Here is a 21,191-nt window from a genome sequence, read left to right on the forward strand (position 1 = left end):
ATAATCCCACTCATTCCTTCTCCCATCCAAGTTCTAAAATAAAACACAAAAAAAAAATCCCCTGGACTGTTCATTGTCTGAGCCTAAGCGATAAATTGATAAGTTTTACAGACTGTTGCTATGGGTAACCCAGGGGAATCCAATCTCAGCAGCTCCCTAGGGGGCAATGTTACACCTGTATTGCACTGTTCTCTGCTGGAGCCAGCACTGACGCTAGCCTCACAATAAAACACTGCGTTTTACTGTGTGTGCTACCATGAAACTAGCCTAATATCACTTTAACATGCCACATGTACCTGTACATTTCAATGCAACTCTGAAAATCCCCTACTCAGGTTCTGTGTTTTGTAACAACTCAAGGATGTATCTTTATTTTCTGTCTTATTGCAATGAAACCTTCTTTTAGTTTACCACCAGTACTTTGCGGCAAATTATGTCAGCATGCTTCCAACATTTCTGTAATGGGGAAGCTAAAGTTTTACCAGGACACATGTGAAACAGTGTTTGCATCTCTTTGTGCAACTCTGCTAGTATCTCTTAATTATTCCTACTTTTCCAATTGTTTTTCATTGGTCTTATAATGTTTTATGCATCGTATCATTTTAAGAACAAATTAACACTACCTGATTGGGGAATGTATATGTTATTTTATGTTATTTTTGCTTTGGCAGATAGTTTTCTTGCTTAAAGCTGATCTCCAGCTTTTAGTGAACTTTAAACAGTTCGTTTGAACCAAGCTAGTCCATATAAACTATTACTTTCACTAACAGATACAGCAGCTGGGAACACTGTATAAACTGTTTGTAGCCTCAGCTGCTTTGTGTTCAAGCATTGGGATGGGAACTTACTGTCCCACTCTCGACACAAAAAAGAGTCAGCCTGAGTGGCACCTAGCCTTTCACATGGAGCTTTGCATTCTAATCAGAGTCGGAGATCTTGACATCATCTTCCTGCTTCTCCGACTCAGAGGAAGTATTAATTCATTAAATACAGAGCTCCATGTGAAAGGCTGAGGGCTGCTCAGGCCAATTCGATTTTGTTCCAGGAGTAGGGCACTTGGATAAGTCATAACACTGTGCTAAACTGTTATCAAGTCTATAACCAAGTAAAAGTACCAAATCCTTTTTTTGGTATGGCCTAGGCTTGTATCAAAAGAGAATTGCTGGGGGTATTTTTTATAAAATGGCAGACTATATTTTTGCGTGATCAGTTTACATCTCTTCTTCAAATATGGGAGATACAGAATTCTGTAACAATGCCTGTAGTCCCGACATATGAATACCCATCCAGCCCCTCACAGTGGTCACAGCATCTTTAGATAGGGATAGGCAAGGGATGCCTATCCCTACCCCCATGGGGGGTTTCCATGTTGATATAGGACCCCTCTGTGATGTTGGCAGAAGCTACTGAACATCTTTTGATTTTTCCATCCCCAACCTGCCTAGCTGCGGGAAATAGTTAGGTCAGTCACATGACTGCAAAAAAGATTGTAAAAAAAAAAAGGTATTTAACTATAGGTTTATTTTGTTTGTTCTCATAGGATCTTTTAATTCATGTTTATGTTGGCTCTCAACTGAAGTGTCAAGCCATCCAGTGTCTGGTGTCATAGCTGATCACAATGGCAGCCCCATGGCAACTGCAGATCAAACAAACTAATATGGCAGCTTCCTTGGCTGCCTGAAAAGGATGGAAGGTTTTAGCTTTGATTTGAACACTGTATATGCTAAAAAGAGATGCATTTTAAATGAAAAAATACTTAATGCTTGAACAAGATGACTACTGCGCTCACAATAAAAAATGTCTTCATCACAAAATAATCTGTCTCATTCTGCTTCCTTCAAGAAATTAGCACAACACATTTCATAATCGTGCCTTGTTTCAGCATTGATTTCCTTTGCAGCACTCGGTAATCGGTCGAAATACATCTCAGAACAGCAAAGGATGTTAATGCAGGAAGACTTTTCTTTGCCAGGTGCTAATTACAGATGTGAGCAAGGACCACATAACTTCATGAAGTCTAGCAGATGGCACTGACTGCGGGTCCTACTATAAATGAAGCACTGAATGGGGGGAATCTCCTTTTAGGGCCACCAGTTCAATATATATTATTTGTACTGACTCGGGGAGCAAATGTCCCCCATTCAGGTCCTGATGTTTACCTTGTTTCTATTTTTGTGCTGATGACATATAAATTTGTTCATTTACAATGAAGCTCCTACTTACCACAAGATAGTAACAAAAGTAGTGTAAAAGTTGTATTGTGGTTTGCCACTTGGTTTCACAATACTGTTCATATATGTGTCTGACTTTTATTTTCACTACTATATGTGTCTGACTTTTGTTTTTACTAAACCAGTGAAAGCCAGCACACAGAAATATGATTTTATTTTCTCCCTATGCCTTTTAGTTTTGAAGGTCATTTCTTTTGATATCCCCAAGCCTATCCTTTTTAAATACGGTATTAGTTTTTTCTTGGTGCCTGTTGCCTAAGAAGACCAAAGTTATTGTTATTCAACAATGTCCCAATGTTGGTGCGTTAATGTTTTGCGCAAATATAAATGGGACCAAAAACAAAATGTTTGCTATATTATAGCTTAACTGAGTATAAATGGGTGCTCACCGTGTGCACATAAGAATAAATGATCAATAAAGATAAAAAATAAAAATGCAAAATCTCAGATGTACAGTATGAAACCACAACCTCACACACATAAAAGTGTGATCAAATAAAATGTATTTGAAATGGTACCACACGCAGCATTCATAACAGACAACCTCCAGATGTGCACAATAAATAACACAACAACTTCTTATTGGCAAAAACTTATGGCCGCGGCCTTTATTAATTGGTTTCCAAAGTATCCTTGTTTAAACATCAACTTTCTGTAAATAACAATACCACTTTTAACTTTACTTCCATACCATTTCCAACTCAGCTATTACAGCTCGAGTTGAATAACCACATTTCACTATTAAATAAACTGTCCCCCTTTTCAATGAAAAGGTGACTCACCACATTAACAAGGCTGCGACAAGGGAGGGAGGGTTGGGTGAGCTCCGCTGCTTGTGTTTTCCTGCGAGGACTGATACCAATTCCAGTCAGGACCCCCTATATATAACCATCCCAGGGGGTTCTAGCAGTTTCTAGCACCTTCCTTTACCTGCACCTATCAGGTATCAATCCCCCAGAGAGACCACACCCTCACCTTAAGGGGGAACTTGAAACCACCTGCTAGCTGCGGTGGTACCATGAGGAAAAGGGGGGCCTTGAAACCGCTATCCCCCTTTCCTTCACATGGTACCACACGCAGCATTCATAACAAACAACCTCCAGACGTGCACAATAAATAACAAAACAACTTCTTATTGGCAAAAACTTATGCCCGCGGCCTTTATTAATTGGTTTCCAAAGTATCCTTGTTTAAACATCAACTTTATATAAATAACAATACCACTTTTAACTTTACTTCCATACCATTTCCAACTCAGCTATTACAGCTTAAGTTGAATAACCACATTTCACTATTAAATAAGCTGTCCCCCAACCAGACAGGGGTTGTGTTCTCAACACAACTCCTGTCTACCCCCACACCGCGGCCTTCTCAATACAGGTCTGGAGGTTGTTATTGAATATGTCTAGCCCGATGTCGGATAAGTGCACACCATCACCTCTATATATCCCTTCTATGTTACCTTCTAATTCCATATGTCGAAAGGAAAAGCCGAAACCCAATCTTAAGAATTTTTCCATCACTCTGTTAATCCTTTTTCTGATTTTTTCATATGCCCGGAATGCCGCCGGACCCGCCCATCTAAGTCTGGGTATGATTTCGGAGAAAACCACCACAGAGTTGGGATATATTGCCTTAATCGTCCTAATATAATTTTTAAATTGAAACATTAGATCTAACGTTTTTCGCTTTCCTATGTCATTCCCACCTACGTGCACAACAATAACGTCAGGCTGGGGATGAACCAATGCCATAATGCCCAACTCAGCAAGCAGATCTCCTAAAACCATCCCCCTCTTACCATACCAGCAAATTGTAAAAAGTTTAATGTTCAAACCGAGGGTCTCCGTATAACTTCTGGCTTTTGCTCTTCTTTGCGCTCAAAATATATATGAGTGGCCGATAATCCATACTATCCGATGGACACCAAAATGGGTTAGAAGACAGCATTAGGTCTCACATATATTTTAAAAGCATCTGATCTCCATCTACCTATTTGTTTAATTTTGTTTCCAGAGAGCCCTAATCTTGCCGCCTCCGTGGCCGCCCCTATTCTGAAGGAGTGCGATGATATACCAACATCAAATAACTTATTATATTTAATAACTTTTTTCAGAACTGCTTGAAATTGGAAAATTGTCATAGGCAACCCATTTTGATGGACAAAAAGAAAATTCCCATAAGGCGGCCTATGAGCCAATATGCATTTAATAATTTCACAGGGCACACAAAGTTATCGGAACAGGCCGATAGCGTGATCCAAGAGCCTTTCCCTAAATGGTCAGTCTTCGACTGTCTTATGAAAATCTTTATGGATATTTCTGACTCCTGTACATCCGTGAACATCAGACCTGTATTGCTATCGACTCTTTTTAGGGCCAATTCGGAGACTCTTATTGCAGCAAAAAAGCAAACAGAAAAGGCTGCTTTAAACAATAAAGTTTCATAAACCGAATAACAGACCTCTTGTAAACTGTTACATAGCTTGCCCAACATCCGCATAGTGATGGGACGTCTCTTGTCCGGGGTGAAGCTATCCCTTTTATAACCTTTCAACGCTTGTTTTATTGAGAAAAAACTCACTAAAGGCGGTAAAGAGTGCAACTTCAGGAAAAAGAAAACCCCGGATAACTCCTTATTAATATGAGACCAGGAATAACCCTTTTCCATTAATGAGTTCAGGAATAGTAAACCTAGATTCTCTGAGCACTCAAAAATACCAAAATTCAAGAAAGTCAACCATAACACCCATGCTGCCCTGTAACCTGACCATGTCGCCGGTGCCAACGATTTTATAATATAATCCGAGATCATACTATTTCCCATAGATGCGTGGGGCATGCAGATCCTCTCATGTCCGCCTCTGGATACAGCTGGAAGAAATGATCCATTTTAAATCTGGATAAAGAATCTGCTATTATATTAGCCTTACCTTTTACATATTCAGCTTTAATCCATAAATTTAGACACAAGCACTTATATACCAAATACCTAAGTAGACGTATTACTGGCCCGGATTTTGATGACAGGCAGTTCAATGCATATAGCACACCTTTATTATCTGTTGAACATAAAATTCTCTTTTCTCTGTCGCTCATTGACAGACGCAGTCCTCTTGATTAATATCAAATTGGGTTATACTGCCCTCCACAGGAGTAGGACACAAGGCAGAAGGAAAACGTCCTGGCCACACCCCAGGGGCAGTCCCAGAGGGTATATCCTCTCTCTCTCTGCTACAGGATGTTAGTTTTTTTCTGTCTAGTCAGGAGTAAGGACCTAAGTTCCTTGCTGGGATCTTTGGTCCTGGCAAGATTTTTTTAGAAAAATTTTTTTAGGCAGCTTTTTTCTCCAGTTGTTCCTGTGAGATCTTCAAGCAATTATGCTGGAGCTGGGCGACGGGCTGGATGTTGAGATCCAGTGGTCACCCCAGTCAGCCTACGAGCGCGTGCAGGCCCTAGCTCCGCGCTGGGTCGGCCGCGACATAGTCCCACTGGACGGGGACTGACCCTGCGAGTTAAACGTCTCGCCGGGACGCCGACGACTAGTTGGAAACTGAGTCGCGGCGTTCGTATTGGTCGACAGCCCCCCCACCTCAGTGGAGAGGGGTTCTGTCAGGAGTTGGCGCCCGCCTGTTCCGGTATGGTGAGTAAAATGTTCCCCCTCTCCCCCTGACGGGTTTGTAGGTGGACGCGGGCCCCTCCCTGTGATGATCGGACCCTCATGATCCTGGGTCCCCCCTCTATCCTATAACAGGTGTCACAGATCCCCCTCTTGAGGGTGATTTAGTGAATAAGAACCAGGAGGCTTGGTTTGGGAGCTGACTATCGGAAGTCATTGTATGAGTGGGCACTGTAAAGGGACCATGACTGAAGTCAGTGGCTGGCATTACTGTTAGGATGGCCATGTAAGAGGGTGATATGATCCTACCTTATACATAGGTTGCAATTGCCTGGACTACCGCCATCCGTTGCCACCATCCTCCCGCAGGCCGCCATCCTCCCGCAGGCCGCACAGGCCGATGTCTGCCTTCCGCAGGCCGCACAATGTAGCAGGCCGCTGCCATCTTTCCATAGGGGCCGCCGCCATCCTCCCGCAGGTCGCGCGGGGCCGCCATCTTGGCGTAGCCTCGTGTCTCCGGCATGGGGGCGGCCATTTTGGAGATGACCAGCTACCTCGAGGAGTAGCATGGGAGGCACCGGAAGGCGTGTAAAGGGGCGGAGCCGCCTCCTTTACCCGGGAAAACGATCCAAAAGACTTCCTGTCTGTAAGAGACAGCGCTGAGAGCAGGTAGAAGCTTCTGTGCATCAGGTGGTGAGTCCTTGGGGTCTCTCTCTCTCTCTCTCTCTCTCTCTCTCTCTGGGGTCCAAAGGAGGTAACACTGAGGGGCGCTGTTGCGCTGGGGGATTACAAAAAAAAAAGTTTTTTCTTTGCAATTATTTTTTTTTTTTTTTTGTTTGCTGGTAAGTGTGTTGGATTAATCATGGACCCTGCCACACATGTATCCCCACCTGATCCCCTCGAGGTGGCCGCAGGACCCTCCAGTGCCCCACTTATGATTGGTGCATTATCAGCAGTTTTGGAGTCTTTGGTATCCCGGGTGGAGGTGTCCTGTCAGGGACGGGGGGCAAGAAAGCGACCCCCGCCTACCCCTATTTCATCTGACACTTCAGATACGGATTCTGAGCTTGTCACTGCAGCTGCAGGTCCCTCTTCTGGAGCTGCTGTCTCGGGTACGGTCTCCTCAGACAGTGAGGAGGACGTTTCTACCTCCGCCATAGCGCAAGAAGAAGCGTTGGTGGACGCACTAGTCATGTCTGTCCGGGAAACCTTAAGTCTTGAGGTTACACCGGCAGAGGTAGCTGATACTGAAATTCCTTTTGGTACTAGCAAGCCTACCAAAATGGCGAAGGTTTTTCCCTTGCCCAAATGTTTTGGTAATCTAATTAAAGAAGAATGGGATCGTCCGAAACAAACCCCTGCTATTTCCAAACGCATTGCTAGGCGCTATCCGTTTGAGGAATCCCTTCTTAAAAAATGGACGGTACCACCAGTGGTGGACTCACCGATTTCCAGACTAAATAAAGCCACTGTTATCCCGTTGGAGGGATCCGGTGGATCGAAAAGTGGAAGCGGAATCCCGCTCCATTTTTTCCCTGATAGGGTCAACATTTAGGCCAGTGGTTGCCATTGGTTTAGTTTCACAAACATTGACAGAATGGACCAAATTGTTACGCCGTGACATAAAGGGGAGAAGTATCCCCCGGCAGTATCAGATTTGCTGGAGCAGATTATACAAGGGATACAGTTCATCTGTGACGCCGCCCTGGACGCCACTCCCTTGCTAGGGCGTGCATCGGTTTCAGCAGTGGTCCTCAGACGCGTGTTGTGGTTAAAGTGCTGGTCGGCGGATCAAGGTTCCAAAAAAGCTTTGGCTAATCTCCCTTTTCAAGGGGATCGCCTGTTTGGGGCCACCTTGGATGAGATTATAAAGGATCTCACTGGGGGCAAGAGCACTTTTTTGCCACAGACTGCTAAGGGTAAAGGACCTCGTAACAGACGAGGATCTTCCTTTTCCGCTCATAAAAAGTTTGTTCGTTCCGCTGGGGCGGGCGATAAAGGGAAGCCCTCCAAAGCCCCTTCAGGGGGTTTCAAAGGGCGCTGGTCGGGTAAACAAAAGTCCGGCTCAGCCAAACCTGAAGATAAGACCAATACAGCCTGAAGGTGCGCCCCCACCCATCTCTGGGGTGGGGGGACGTCTTCACCGGTTTCCGGATCCATGGCTTTCCAGAATCCCGGACAAAGGGGTTTGCGAGGTCATACGGTCGGGATACAAGATCAAATTTCGATCACTTCTACCGGTGCGATTCTTCCCTTCCAACATTCGACTATCCTCGGATCGCTTAAAAGCTTTGCGGGGGGCAGTAATGGACTTGATGCAACAGGGAGTGGTAGTTACCGTTCCTTGAGCAGAACGTTTTCAGGGGTTCTATTCGAACCTATTCACAATACCCAGAAAGGAGGGCAAGGTGCGTCCAATTCTGGACTTAAGAGCACTCAATCATTTTGTCCGGGTACAAGAATTCAAGATGGAGTCCATCTGAACAGATCAGTGTTTTCTTCACTTTTCCCAAAGATCATTCCTAGTTCCCACCAGGAGATTGAACTATCTGGGCCTAACTTTGGAGACATCCTTGGCAAGGGTGTGTCTCCTTACGGAGAAGCTCCGGAAGATTCATTGAACGATTCGGAGGTTACTGTCCGTCAACTGGCCTTCCCTTCGGACTTGCATGAGGATCCTGGGACTGATGGTGGCCTTCTTAGAGGCAGTACCGTATGCCCAGTCTCATGCCCGAATTTTCCAAAAGGACATTCTTTTCAAATGGAATCGGAATCCCGATTCTCTGGACAATCGGATCCGGTTGAGCGAGCGGACCAGGGAGTCTCTGGTCTGGTGGCTTCGGTCTCCGATGCTCAGCCAGGGGAAGTCATTTCTTGCGATAGAATCCAGGTTACCGATAAATGTATTGGAACTGAGAGCGATCAGACTTTGTCTGATTTACTGGACCGAGTAGCTCCAGGGCAGCCCGGTTCGGATCCAGTCGGACAATGCCACGGCCGTGGCTTATGTCAATCACCAAGGGGGCACCTAGAGTGTCCTGGCGGCCATCGAAGTGGCCAGCATTCTTTGTTGGGCGGAACGGTTTGTTCCGGCTCTCTCCGCGGTATTCACTCCGGGGGTGGAAAATCGGCAGGCAGATTATCTCAGCCGTCAGATTCTGGATCAAGGGGAATGGCCTCTTCATCCAGAGGTATTTCACCAGCTGTGCCTTCATTGGGGCACCCCGGAGGTGGATCTGTTGGCAGCTCGGCTCAACAGGAAGGTGCAGAGGTTTGTAGCCCGCTCCCGAGATCCTCGAGCGGACGCAGCAGACGCGCTGGTCGCCCCATGGGGACAGTATCAGCTACTGTATGTCTTCCCTCCTCTCAAGTTGCTGCCGAAACTTCTTCGCAGGATAGAGGTGGAGGGAATTCCAGTTATCCTGGTAGCTCCGGACTGGCCTCGTCGACGCCTGGTACGCCGACTTGGTCAGGCTGGTCGCGGACGCTCCTTGGAGACTTCCTCTCAGGGAGGATCTGCGGTCTCAGGGACCGATCTTCCATCCTGCTTTACAATCGCTGGCTTTAACGGCCTGGCTATTGAGACTCAGGTGCTGAAGGACAAGGGATTGTCAATTTCAGTTATTCCTACTTTAATTAAAGCAAGGAAAGCGACTTCCAGAAAAGTCTATCATCGCACATGGAAGTCTTATATTGCGTGGTGTGAATCCCTTGGATTTCCTCCATGTGCCTATTCGGTGACCCGAATCTTGGCTTTTCTGCAACAGGGGGTTGAGCAGAAGCTGGCCTTGAGTACTGTCAAGGGTCAGGTTTCAGCGTTAGCAATTTTCTTTCAGAAACCTTTGGCTACCCATTCCTTGGGGTGGAATTTCACCCAGGGGGTGCGGCACTTGGCTCCGCCAGTGCGCGCACCCTTACCGCCCTGGGATCTTAATTTGGTGTTGTCGGTTCTTCAGAAACCTCCCTTTGAAAATATCAGGGAGATTCCCTTGCTTACGTTATCCCAGAAGGTGGCCTTCTTGGTGGCCATTACTTCTGCACGCAGGGTGTCAGAACTGGCCGCATTATCTTGTCGTTCCCCATATCTGGTGGTTCATAGGGATAACGTGGTTCTTCGTCCGAATCCATCCTTCCTTCCTAAAGTGGTTTCAGAGTTTCATCTGAATGAAGATATTGTGTTACCTTCCCTGTGTCCTAAGCCCAGTCATCCTCGGGAGTTTGCGTTACATTCCTTGGATGTGGTTCGGGCAATCAGGGTATACTTGAAAACTACGGACTCGTTTGGTAAGACGGATTCACTTTTTGTGATCACGGATGGCCCCAAAAAGGGGTTGCCTGCACCTGCCGCGACTATCTCCAGATGGATCAGACAGACGGTGGTACAGGCTTATTCTATTAAGGGTCGGAATCCTCCGTTCCCTGTTAAGGCGCACTCCACTCGGGCGCTTAGTGCTTCCTGGGCCTTCCGCCATCAGGCGTCAGTGGTCCAGGTTTGCAAGGCGGCTACCTGGTCGTCGGTTCATACCTTTACAAAATTTTATAAAGTTGATGTGTTGGCATCGGCGGATGCCTCTTTTGGCCGCAAGGTTTTGCAGGCCGCAATTTGAGGAGACCGTTGGTCTACCGCGAGGGTTTTTTTCTGTTGGGTTTTCAGTTGAGTCTCATCCTTTGGTTTGATGAGCCTTTTAGACTTCTAGTCGGCACTGGTTGGGCCTTCTGGATTTAAATTTTGATTTCTGTTATCCCACCCCTCATTTGTGGCACTGCTTTGGGATGTCCCAATTTGATATTAATCAAGAGGACTGCGTCTGTCAATGAGCGACAGAGAAAAATGGATTTTTGTAAAATCTTACCGTAAAATACTTTTCTCTTAAGCTCATTGACAGACGCAGTACCCGCCCCTCTACTTTTGAGTTGGGTTGGGTTAAATTCTCTGACACTGCTTTGTGACATAACTAACATCCTGTAGCAGAGAGAGAGAGGATATACCCTCTGGGACTGCCCCTGGGGTGTGGCCGGGACGTTTTCCTTCTGCCTAGTGTCCTACTCCTGTGGAGGGCAGTATAACCCAATTTGATATTAATCAAGAGGACTGCGTCTGTCAATGAGCTTAAGAGAAAAGGATTTTACGGTAAGATTTTACAAAAATCTATTTTTTCCTGAATTGTGGTCCCCATATTTCAATGGCCACCACAATTGGGAACAATTCTAACAATACTATGTTTTTTACCAGACCATTAACCTTCCAACTACTGTATTTGGCCATTTTTCAGCACACTAATGGGACCTCCATATTACTCCAAAACCCAAAGAGCCGGCAGCATCAGAATACAATTTAAAATCCTTATCTACTTCAAATTCCTCTTGCCATGCTGATCTGCCATTAAATTCCACAAGGAATCTATACCAGACCAATAGGCCCTCTTTTATGTCCAGTGACACTCTGATATGTGCGTAAGGGTTCTTATATCCAGCTATAGCCAAATACATTCTTCGTGAAAAAATCCTGCCCAAAGGGAGAACCCTAGTGGCAAAGGCCAAGGATCCTAATAACTGCTGCATCATCTTAATAGACACTTTTCTTGAGGCGTGCCACCTTCAAAACAAGACAGCAGACATTCTCAATTTTTTCACGCGGAAGTCTGTACTCCATTGCCATTGAGTCTATAGTTATACCCAGAAACTCAATGCAATTTGTTGGGAAAACAGTTTTATCTGCTGTCAATGGGATGCCAAATCTACTGCATACTTCAAAGAACTTCATGAGTAAATTCTCGCAGTCCCTTGAACCTGCTTTACCAAGGAATAAGTAATCATCCAGGTAGTGCAATAGATTGTTAGACCCTGTCTCCTTAGCGACCACCCATTCAACAAAGGATGCAAAGTTCTCAAAGTAGAAACATGAAATCGAGCATCCCATTGGCAGGCATTTGTCGAAAAAGTATTTACCATCAAATTGAAAACCAAGAGAATTGAAACTTGCCGGGTTGATAGGAAGCAGCCATGGTTGTGATATTAGTCTACCAAGCCTTAGGGGAATAGACTAAATTCAAGCTAAAGGATACTGGTCTTTAATCTGTAAAGAGCTTATGCTGACAGGCCTACACTATTGTGTAGATAGTGTAGTTGATAATACCCATCTTATTTCCTGAATGAATTTTCTTTAAGCAAATATGTGGAGGACTGTTGAAGTGTTGGTCTGCAGAACAGCAATGTAAAAATGAATTGCTGTGCATGTCCTTTGAATGTAAAACCCTCATAAACAATGCCACTGGGGGTAAAAGTACTCATTTGCCCAAGCAAAAGTCTAAACCTCAAGCTTAAAGGTGTCCTAAACACCCTATCAGTGCAGGGGACTTGGACTCCAGAGGAATCTCGTCTCCCAATGAACATTTTGAAGCTCTGAGCAGTTTAGTAGTCTCACTTTGATTGGCTGTCTTGACATTCAGATCTGGTCATACAATGCCACAGCAGTGGTTTACATCCACCTTCGCGGAAGAACCAGAAGTCTTGCAGCAGCTAGTGAGTAGAAAATATTCTAACCCGGACAGAACATGTTCCAGCCTTGTCTGCCATTCACAATACAAGTGTAGACAATTGGCAGACAGACTACCTTTAGCCAGCAGCACCTGGACCGAGGGGAATATTCCCTACACTTGGAAGTGTTTCTGGGCCTGACATGGGGGAATGCTGAATGTAACCACCTGGCTTCTAGATTTAACGCCAAACTGGACAGATTTGTTTCCAGGTGCAGAGATCCTCTGGTGGAGGCAGTGGGTGCTTTGGTGGATCTGTGGGATCAACCAGATGTGCACTTTTCCTCCTCTGAAACTCCTTCCTTGTCAGGGGGATGTGGTAGTCCAACCTGATCAAACTGTTGGCAACACCTTGTGGGCTCTTCCAGATTCACTGGATCTTCAAGTACCTGTTTACTATCCCTCCTCATGGTCATAGAAGCATAAAAAAGTGACGACAGAAAAAGACCAAATGATCCATTGAGTCTGCTTTTCTTTTTTTTCTTAACCACTTACCGCCCGCCCGCCGCAGTTTTACAGCGGTCCTTTGACTCTAAATACCGGGGTTATGGCAGCAGATAGCTGCCATAACCCCGGTATTTTTGAAAACAGCGGACGATCGGCTATTAGATAAGGGTGGTCCCAGTGGCGGATTTGCCGCGGGATCACCCTTATGGTGCCACGGAAGAGGTGCCCCCCCTCCCGCCGCGTCCCGGCCGTTTTCCCTGCTTACCGGACCCCCCGGCAGTGGGGAAAATGATCCGGTCCCGAATCCTCAGAGACAGGAAGTCGAGTGAGGGCAAGATGGCTCTCACTTGGTTTGTTTTCAACTTCTTTTTTAGTGTAGTTGTGAGGTCTGAGGTCTTTTTGACCCCAGATCTCACAAGAAAGAGGACCTGTCATGCCTATTTCTATTACAAGGGATGTTTGCATTCCTTGTAATAGGAATAAAAATGATCAAAACATTTTTTTTTAAAAAACTGTGTAAAAATAAAGAATAATAAATAAAATAAATAGGAAAAAAAAAAAGTGCCTTGTCCCCGTTAGCTCGCGCGCAGAAGCAAACGCATACGGAACTTCCTCCCACATACGTAAGCGGTGTTCAAACCACACATGTGAGGTATCACCGCAATCGTTAGAGCGAGAGCAATAATTTGAGCCCTAGACCCAGTCTGTAACTCTAAGCTGGTAACCTGTAGACATTTTTAAAATGTTGCCTATGGGGATTTTTAAGTACCAAAGTTTGTCGCCATTCCGTGACCGTGCGCAATTTTGAAGCATGACATGTTGGGTATTTATTTACTCGGCGTAACATTATCTTTCACATTACGGAAAACAATTGGACTTACTTCACTGTTTTCTTTTTTTTTTTTAATTCAAAAAAGTGAATTTTTGCCCAAAAACATGCGTTTGGAAGACTGCTGTGCAAATACGGTGTGATAAACAAATATTGCAATGATCTCCATTTTATTCTCTAGGGTCTCTGCTAAAAAAAAAATATAATGTTTGGTGTTCTATTCTGATCTATTACTGATCAAATCAATGACCAGTGTTGATGTTCAGCACGACTAGTTCACCTAGCTCATGTATATCCTGGATGTCTAAGGGGTGATACAGCAGGCTTGCTCTGCCCTAGAATACAGCCAGTGGGGACTTCAAGTGCATGCTCAATATACAGGTTCAGTCTTGCCTACTATGAGTCATCATTCCCCTTTTCTGCATATGCTAGCTGGTATTTGGTATTATTTGACTGTATAGCCTGTACTAGCACATTATTTGCTATCTTGTAGGGCAGGTGACCAGCGGTGAAGGGCACAGTGTGTGTGCATGTGAGCTTGAGTGAGATTTATGTAGCATCAGGTCCACAGACTGGTATTGCCACCAGCTGTAGACTTTTTAGCATGGCATGCTGTTTGTCAATCAATTTTTTTCAATAAAGTTTGTTATATTTGCCTTCTTAACCTGAGTTGAGCCTTCATTTTGCAACCCTTTCCAGGGGCGACCCATGGTTTCCATGTGGCACCCCACCCCAACATATTTTTGGTAAACCAGTCCATAGGTTGCTGAGGCTCCCCAGTCTTCAATTGACTGTATGGTAAGAAATACTAGTGGGAGTACCACCCTCCAGTACAAGTGGCTGGAAGGTGGCGAGTATCTCTGGATCTATTTTTATGTTATTTGGTGGATCAGTATTTGGCCCTGAGTACCACTGATGGACAAATCTCTGCCTTTACAATTTTATAGCTAAACCTTACATTATTTGGTTAAAACATTTGCAAACTGTGTCTATAATGTAACTCCTCTTGTTTAGCCACCTTTGACACTGTGGGATATGAATTTGGTTCTGTTGGCACTTTGATTTCCACCTTTTGAACCTATCAGGGATATTCCCCTTTCCATCTTTACTTACAAGGTTGCTTTCCTGGTTGCTATCACCTCTGTAAAACATGTGTCTGAGCAAGCTGTTTTTTTTCTTGTAAATAACCCTTTCTCTTCTTACACAAAGACAAAAGGGTACCGTTTACTGTTTTTTTTTTTAAACTTGCAGTGTCCATATTTTTCTGTAGGCAGCAGTATAATCCAATTGTCTCTGAATGATGTGACCCTTATTGAATTCCAAGTAATGGATTTTACAATAAATCACAAAAATCCTAATTTTCAGGCTAAAGCCCCATACATAAAAGCTGAATGTCAAACGGGATCGGCCATTTCAATAGAAACCGGTCGACATTGGGCCTGGGTGTACTGCAGCTTGTCCGACAGAAGCTGGCCGTTCAGCCGGCTTCTGTCAAAGGGGCAAGAACAAAAAAGGTCTGCTGACCAACTCCCATTTAGTTCTGTCAGCCATGACTGGAGTGTTCTGACGAGGGGCCGTCCCCCTGTCAGAACAAATTAGAACAGCAGGGGAGATCGCTGTACTAACATTGGATTATTAGTACAGCGGCTCCAACCTGAGCTGTCAGGTTTTTTTTGTTCAGCTCTCTGAGTTGAATGAAAAAAACTTGTAGTGTGTTATAGGCTTTAGAACATTTTTAACAAGTACAGAAAATACCTGTTTATCTTAAAGTGGTTGTTAACCCACTCTGCTAATTTTATATAATCCTCTGTGTTTCCTTATGCTAGGTTCTCCTGTCTCTGTGATTTATAAAACAAATGCTGTTTATACCAGTCGGCGCTCATATGACCCGCTGCCTCTCTCCTCTTCCTGACTGACAGCTGCAGCGGGTGGGGCCAAGATTCCCCCACAGACGTTAGTCAGAAGGGGAGGAGAAGAGGAGGAGAGAGCTGTCCGGTCACGTGATGGCCAAGTGGCGTTCTGAAATCAGGTATAGCCAGCAAGTTTTTTATAAAGCACAGTGACAGGCACACCTATAATTAGGGAAAAAAAAGAGGATTATATAAGATATTAAAAGGTTTTTTAGCAGCAGAAGGGGAGGGGACGGGCAACTGACACAGGAGCAGAAAGCAGGGAGGGGGAGGAGGACAGAGGGAGACAGAGGATGACAGGAGAGCTGCGGATGACGGAGGCATGTAAACTGACCACCATGTCAGGGCTCAGCAGCCATGATACACCGTGGTCAGTTTATAGGAGGGAGGGCAGAACCAGGCAGGATCAGCCAGGTATTGCAGGTGATACAGGGGGCCAAATGGCACAGAACAAGCACTGCGCTGTATAACATGCTTTAAAGGAACAGGATCTTTATTTATTTTTATTTTTTTGGGGTAACAAACGCTTTAACAGAAATTCTGTGTCAATTCAATTCTTTCTGGTACACTTGAACCCAGTTTTTGAAGGAACAGTTAGGTTGTTCCAAACATCCTGCAGAACTAACCACAGATCTTCTGTGGATGCAGGCTGCCTCAAATCCTTCTGTCCCCGCATGTAATCCCAGACAGACTAAATGATGTTGAGATCAGGGTGCCAAACCATCACTTCCAGGACTCCATGTTCTTCTTTATGCTGAAGATAGTTCTGTATTTTCTGTATGTTTGGGGTTGTTGTCCTGCTGTAGAATACTTGGGCTAATCACACACCTCCTTGATGGTATGGCATGATGGATAAGTATCTGCCTGCATTCCTCAGCATGGAGAACACCATTGCTCCTGACTAGAGTTGAGCGGACATCTGGATGTCCGTGTTCGGCGGGTTCGGCCGAACTTGAAAAAAAAGTCTGGGTCCGTGTCCGACTTTTTCCAAACTTTACCCGGACACCGAACCCCATTGAAGTCAATGGGGACCCGAACTTTCAGGCACTAAAATGGCTCTAAAACACCAATGGAAAGAGCTAGAGTGCTGCAAATGGCAGCAAAACGTAGTTAAGAGCATGGCAAGTGCTCTGCAAACAAATGTGGATAGGGAAATAACTTAAAACAACAAAAAAAAACCAGAAAAATAAAAAAAATGTTCTTCATCTGTGAAGGACGAGGCCCATATGGAGTAGGAGGGAGGTTGAGGTGGTGGTGGATGTGGCGGTGTAGGTGGAAGCGGCGGTGGAGGAGGACGAGGTAGCCAACACTGCTTTTTTTCAGTCATTTTAAATGAGGGTACACCCCAAAAGAGTGAGAAAGATCAAAAATATAACAATGGCTGGGTAAGGTCGGTATCCATCTCTATTCTGCACAAGGTACGGAAAAGTCCTGTGGGATCCATGCCTGGTTCATTTTAATGAACGTGAGCTTGTCCACATTGTCTCTGGACAGGCGGCTGCGCTTGTCTGTGATAACGCCCCCAGCCGTGCTAAATACACGTTCAGATAATACACTGGCTGCAGGGCACGCCAGCACCTCCAAGGCGTAAAGGGCAAGCTCAGGCCATGTGCCCAATTTGGAGACCCAGAAGTTGAAGGGGGCAGACCCGTCATTTACTACATGTAGGTGTGTGCACACATACTGCTCCACCATGTTGGTGAAATGCTGCCTCCTGCTAAGACGTTCCATATGAGCTGCTGGTGCTGCTGTTTGTTGTGGCGTGCTGACAAAGCTTTTCCACATTTCGGCCATGCTAACCCTGCCTTCTGAGGTGCTGGCGGTGCCCTGGTTGCGTTGGCGACCTCTTCCTCCTCTGCCTTGGCCTTGTGATTCCACTGTGGCCCCGCTGTCAGGTGGGAATGCCAGCAGCATCGCGTCTACCAGCGTGCGCTTGTACTCGCGCATCTTGCGATCGCGCTCCAGTGAGTGAATTAAGGACGGTACGTTGTCCTTGTAACGGGGATCCAGCAGCGTGGCCACCCAGTAATCAGCACAAGTTAGAATGTGGGCAACTCGGGGGTCGTTGTGGAGACACTGCAGCATGTAATCGCTCATGTGTCACACTCACAGACAGCAGTGTGGGCGGGCAAAGAGAGGGCAGAGCAGCCTCTAGCAGCCATCCGTGTGGGGGAGGGAGGGGATGGTAACTCGTTCCATAACACAGACTGTCAGCTCTGTCTGTGACAGAACACATCCTTCATGTACAGCCGCACTCGGCCAGCTCTGAGCTGGCGACACAGCGGCCTTTTTACAGTTCACCAGACCGGCCCAGGAGGAAATTGACCCCCTTCCCCCCGGCCCAGTCCGCCCCTGCTGATACCCCATTATAGTTTAACCCTCAGCTTTCAGAGTTTCGCTCTCTGCCGGATCCCGCTTTGTGGGCGGGCAGGGGGGTGAAATCCCTGGCAGATATTTGTGAGGGGGCGACCCTGTTTACATTTGATAGGCTCAAGAGTAAATTCCAACTACCTAACTCCTTCTTCTTTCGTTATTTACAACTGCGACATGCCTTTACTACCCAGTTTAGGCGGCCCATTGTGAGTTTGGAGCGAGACAACCTAAAGATTCTGCTACGTGATGACACCCTGGAGAAACCCCTCTCCTCCGCGTATAAGATGCTCCATCCCTCCCTCCAGACAGGTCTGGATGGATTGCGTGCGGCATGGGATGCGGAGGATGGGGGGTTGGATGAGGAGGATTGGGAGGAGATCTTGGATAGTCCCTTCGGGCTCTGATTTGCACCAGAGATAAGCTGATTCAATTTAAGATATTGCATAGAATCTACCTGACCCCTGTGTGGTTACACCGCATGTTCCCGGCGGTCCCGGCCTCCTGCTGGATGTGATCCAGTGACTCTGCGGGGTTCTCCCATATTTTCTGGGAGTGCCTGGTGGTTGGTGGCTTCTGGCGGGAGGTGACAGGCTTTGTGTCTACTCTTGTTAAGAGAGCAGTTCCGCTGTTGGTTACTGTCTGCCTCCTGGGGTTGGTGGGAGTCATCCAGGCTCCCAGGGCGATACACACCCTGGTGGGTATTCTATTGTTTTACACCCGAAAGGCAATAGTGTTAAAGTGGAAATCCGCACTCCCTCCCACGTTGAGTTTCTGGAAGGGACTGGTGAACGCAGTGGTGCCTTTATATAAAACAGCATACGTGTCCAGAGGATGTCCTTGAAAGTTTGAAAAAGTGTGGCAATTATGGGTGGATTCCTCTCTAACAACCAATACTCAGGATTAGCACCCTGGCTCTTGAGGGGGGTGGAGGGCTTTTTCATGAGGTGATGGCCCCTTTGTGTCTGATGGGAGGGGATACTGAGATGTCTTGTAGGTCCTGGGTGGTGGGAGACAGGGTTTAATGTTATGATCACTTATGTATTTGATCTTTCTTTCTCCTGACTTTAAGTGAAGGTGCGATTTCAGGGCTCACTGCCCTATCTTTTTTTGCGCTGAGAATGCTTTGATGTCTATATGTCTTTAGCAGTGTGTAGATGTTTAAGTTGTTTCGTGCCGGGGTATGCCCCAATTGGCGTTCTGTTCGTGTCTGTTTGATCAAAATTTCAATAAACAGAATTTACAAAAAAAAGAAAAAAATCTATCCTCGGAGCACTAGAAAAGATTGGGAGATGCCAGAAGCAAGTTATGCAAGATAACTGGTTAACATTCCAGAGGAAGGATTCTACTGGCATTTACCATGTTATTGTCTCTGGCCAGGATCTATGACAGACTGTGAAAGGTGCACATCCCCACTGGGGTCATGTGAGTGTATTTTTTATAATTATTTGTTAAATAAAAGTTTTTATTGTGCTAGTGGTGTGCCTCCTTTTTGTTTTCTAATATCCCTCATCCCCTTGTGCTATTTTTAGGGACACCTGCAGATGTACTAGGCTTAAGGACTTAAAAAAAAAAGCGCAGAGTGGAGAAGTTTTTTATTTTGTATGATTGTGAATGGACAAGGTGAGAGGAAGGAGAAGGAAACAACAGGATCCCTTCACTGAACAAGAGCCACTGCTCTCAGCCGAAGCGCTAGAAGTTTTGGGCTGATGATAGTATCTGGCACAAATCAGGCCCTGTTTAACCCCTTTATGCCAATGTAACACAAATATGCTGTTTTCTGCTTCAAGTGATTGTACCGGGATGATATGCAGCTGCAGGCATCACCCCTCTACCGCTCGGCTGTTATTACAAGCAGTGGGAGGGGATGTCCCCCCGCGCCACCTTCCGCCACTCCGCCCAGAATTGGCTTTGATCGGATCTAGTAACCCGGAAGTGACGTCATAACATCACTTCTGCTTTAATGTAGTTTTAAAGGTGCCAGTTTTAAAAAATAGAAAGTTTTCAAAAATGCATATTTAGGCATTGTGAATGCTCTCAAGTGCAGAGGAGGGGTTAGACCCCAGATCCCTCCATACAGAGTACCTGCCACTGCCTATTACTGTCACAAGGGATGTTTACATTTCTTGTGACAGCAATAAAATTGATCAAAAAAAAAATTGAAAGCACCCCTATCCCCCGTACTCGCGCGCAGAAGTGAACTCATACATAAGTCGCGCTTGCAAATGTAAACAGTGTTCAAACCACACATGGGAGTTATCACCGCGATCCTTAGAGTGAGAGCAATATTTCTAGCACTAGACCTCCTCTGTATCTCTAAACTGGTAACCGTTAAATTATTTTGAAAACATCACCTATGGAGATTTTTAGGTACCGTAATTTGTCACCATTCCACGAGTGTGCGCAATTTTAAAGCATAATATGTTAGGTATCTATTTACTCGATGTAACATCATTTTTCACTGTGTACAAAAATTGGGCTAACTTTACTGTTTTGTTTTTTTTTAATTTATGAAAGTGTATCTTTTCCAAAAAAATTGCGTTTGAAAGACCGCTGCGCAAATACAGTGTAACGTAAAATATTGCAATGACCTCCATTTTATTCTCCAGGGTCTTTGCTAAAAAATTATATATATATAGGCTGAGTCTCCAAGGGGTTAACCTCCAAAGGTTCTGGGTAAAGGCACAGTCCACCTTTTACAAAAAAATTAACAAATTCACCCTCATTAAAGGGGAGCTCCAGGCTCCCCCCCAAAAATACAAACACTGTAGCTGTTAACTTTTAATATAAGGACACTTACCTGTTCAGGGATCCAGCGAGATCCGAACTGATTTTCAATCAGTTTTGGGTGCAGGTGCCGGCATAGCAAATAAGGGAATCAGGAAGTAAAGCCTAATTTCCTACTGCGCCTTGTAAATGGTCCCGTAGTTCTTCTGGGATCTGTGATGTGTCCCAGAAGACTGCCGTGGCGATCTGAGCCAGAAGTGGGAGCAGATACCTGTCAAAACCAGGCTCCCGCTCCCCCCCAAAAAGTGGAAAATATGGCAGTGGAAGGGGGGTGCAAACAAGGGGAACGTCCCCTTTTGGGTGAAAAAAAAAACTGTATTTATTAAATTCTTCCTTTAAAGCCTGCAGAACATTGCAACATTGATAAGTGCATCTTGGGTAAATAGCACAGACTTATGCATTGTTTACTCCCAGATCCGTACAGAGGTATGGATTTTTTGTTATGGGGCTGAAAGAAGTAAAC

Source organism: Pelophylax lessonae (assembly GCF_965119305.1).
Source record: "Pelophylax lessonae genome assembly, chromosome: 1".
Lineage (NCBI taxonomy): Eukaryota > Metazoa > Chordata > Amphibia > Anura > Ranidae > Pelophylax > Pelophylax lessonae.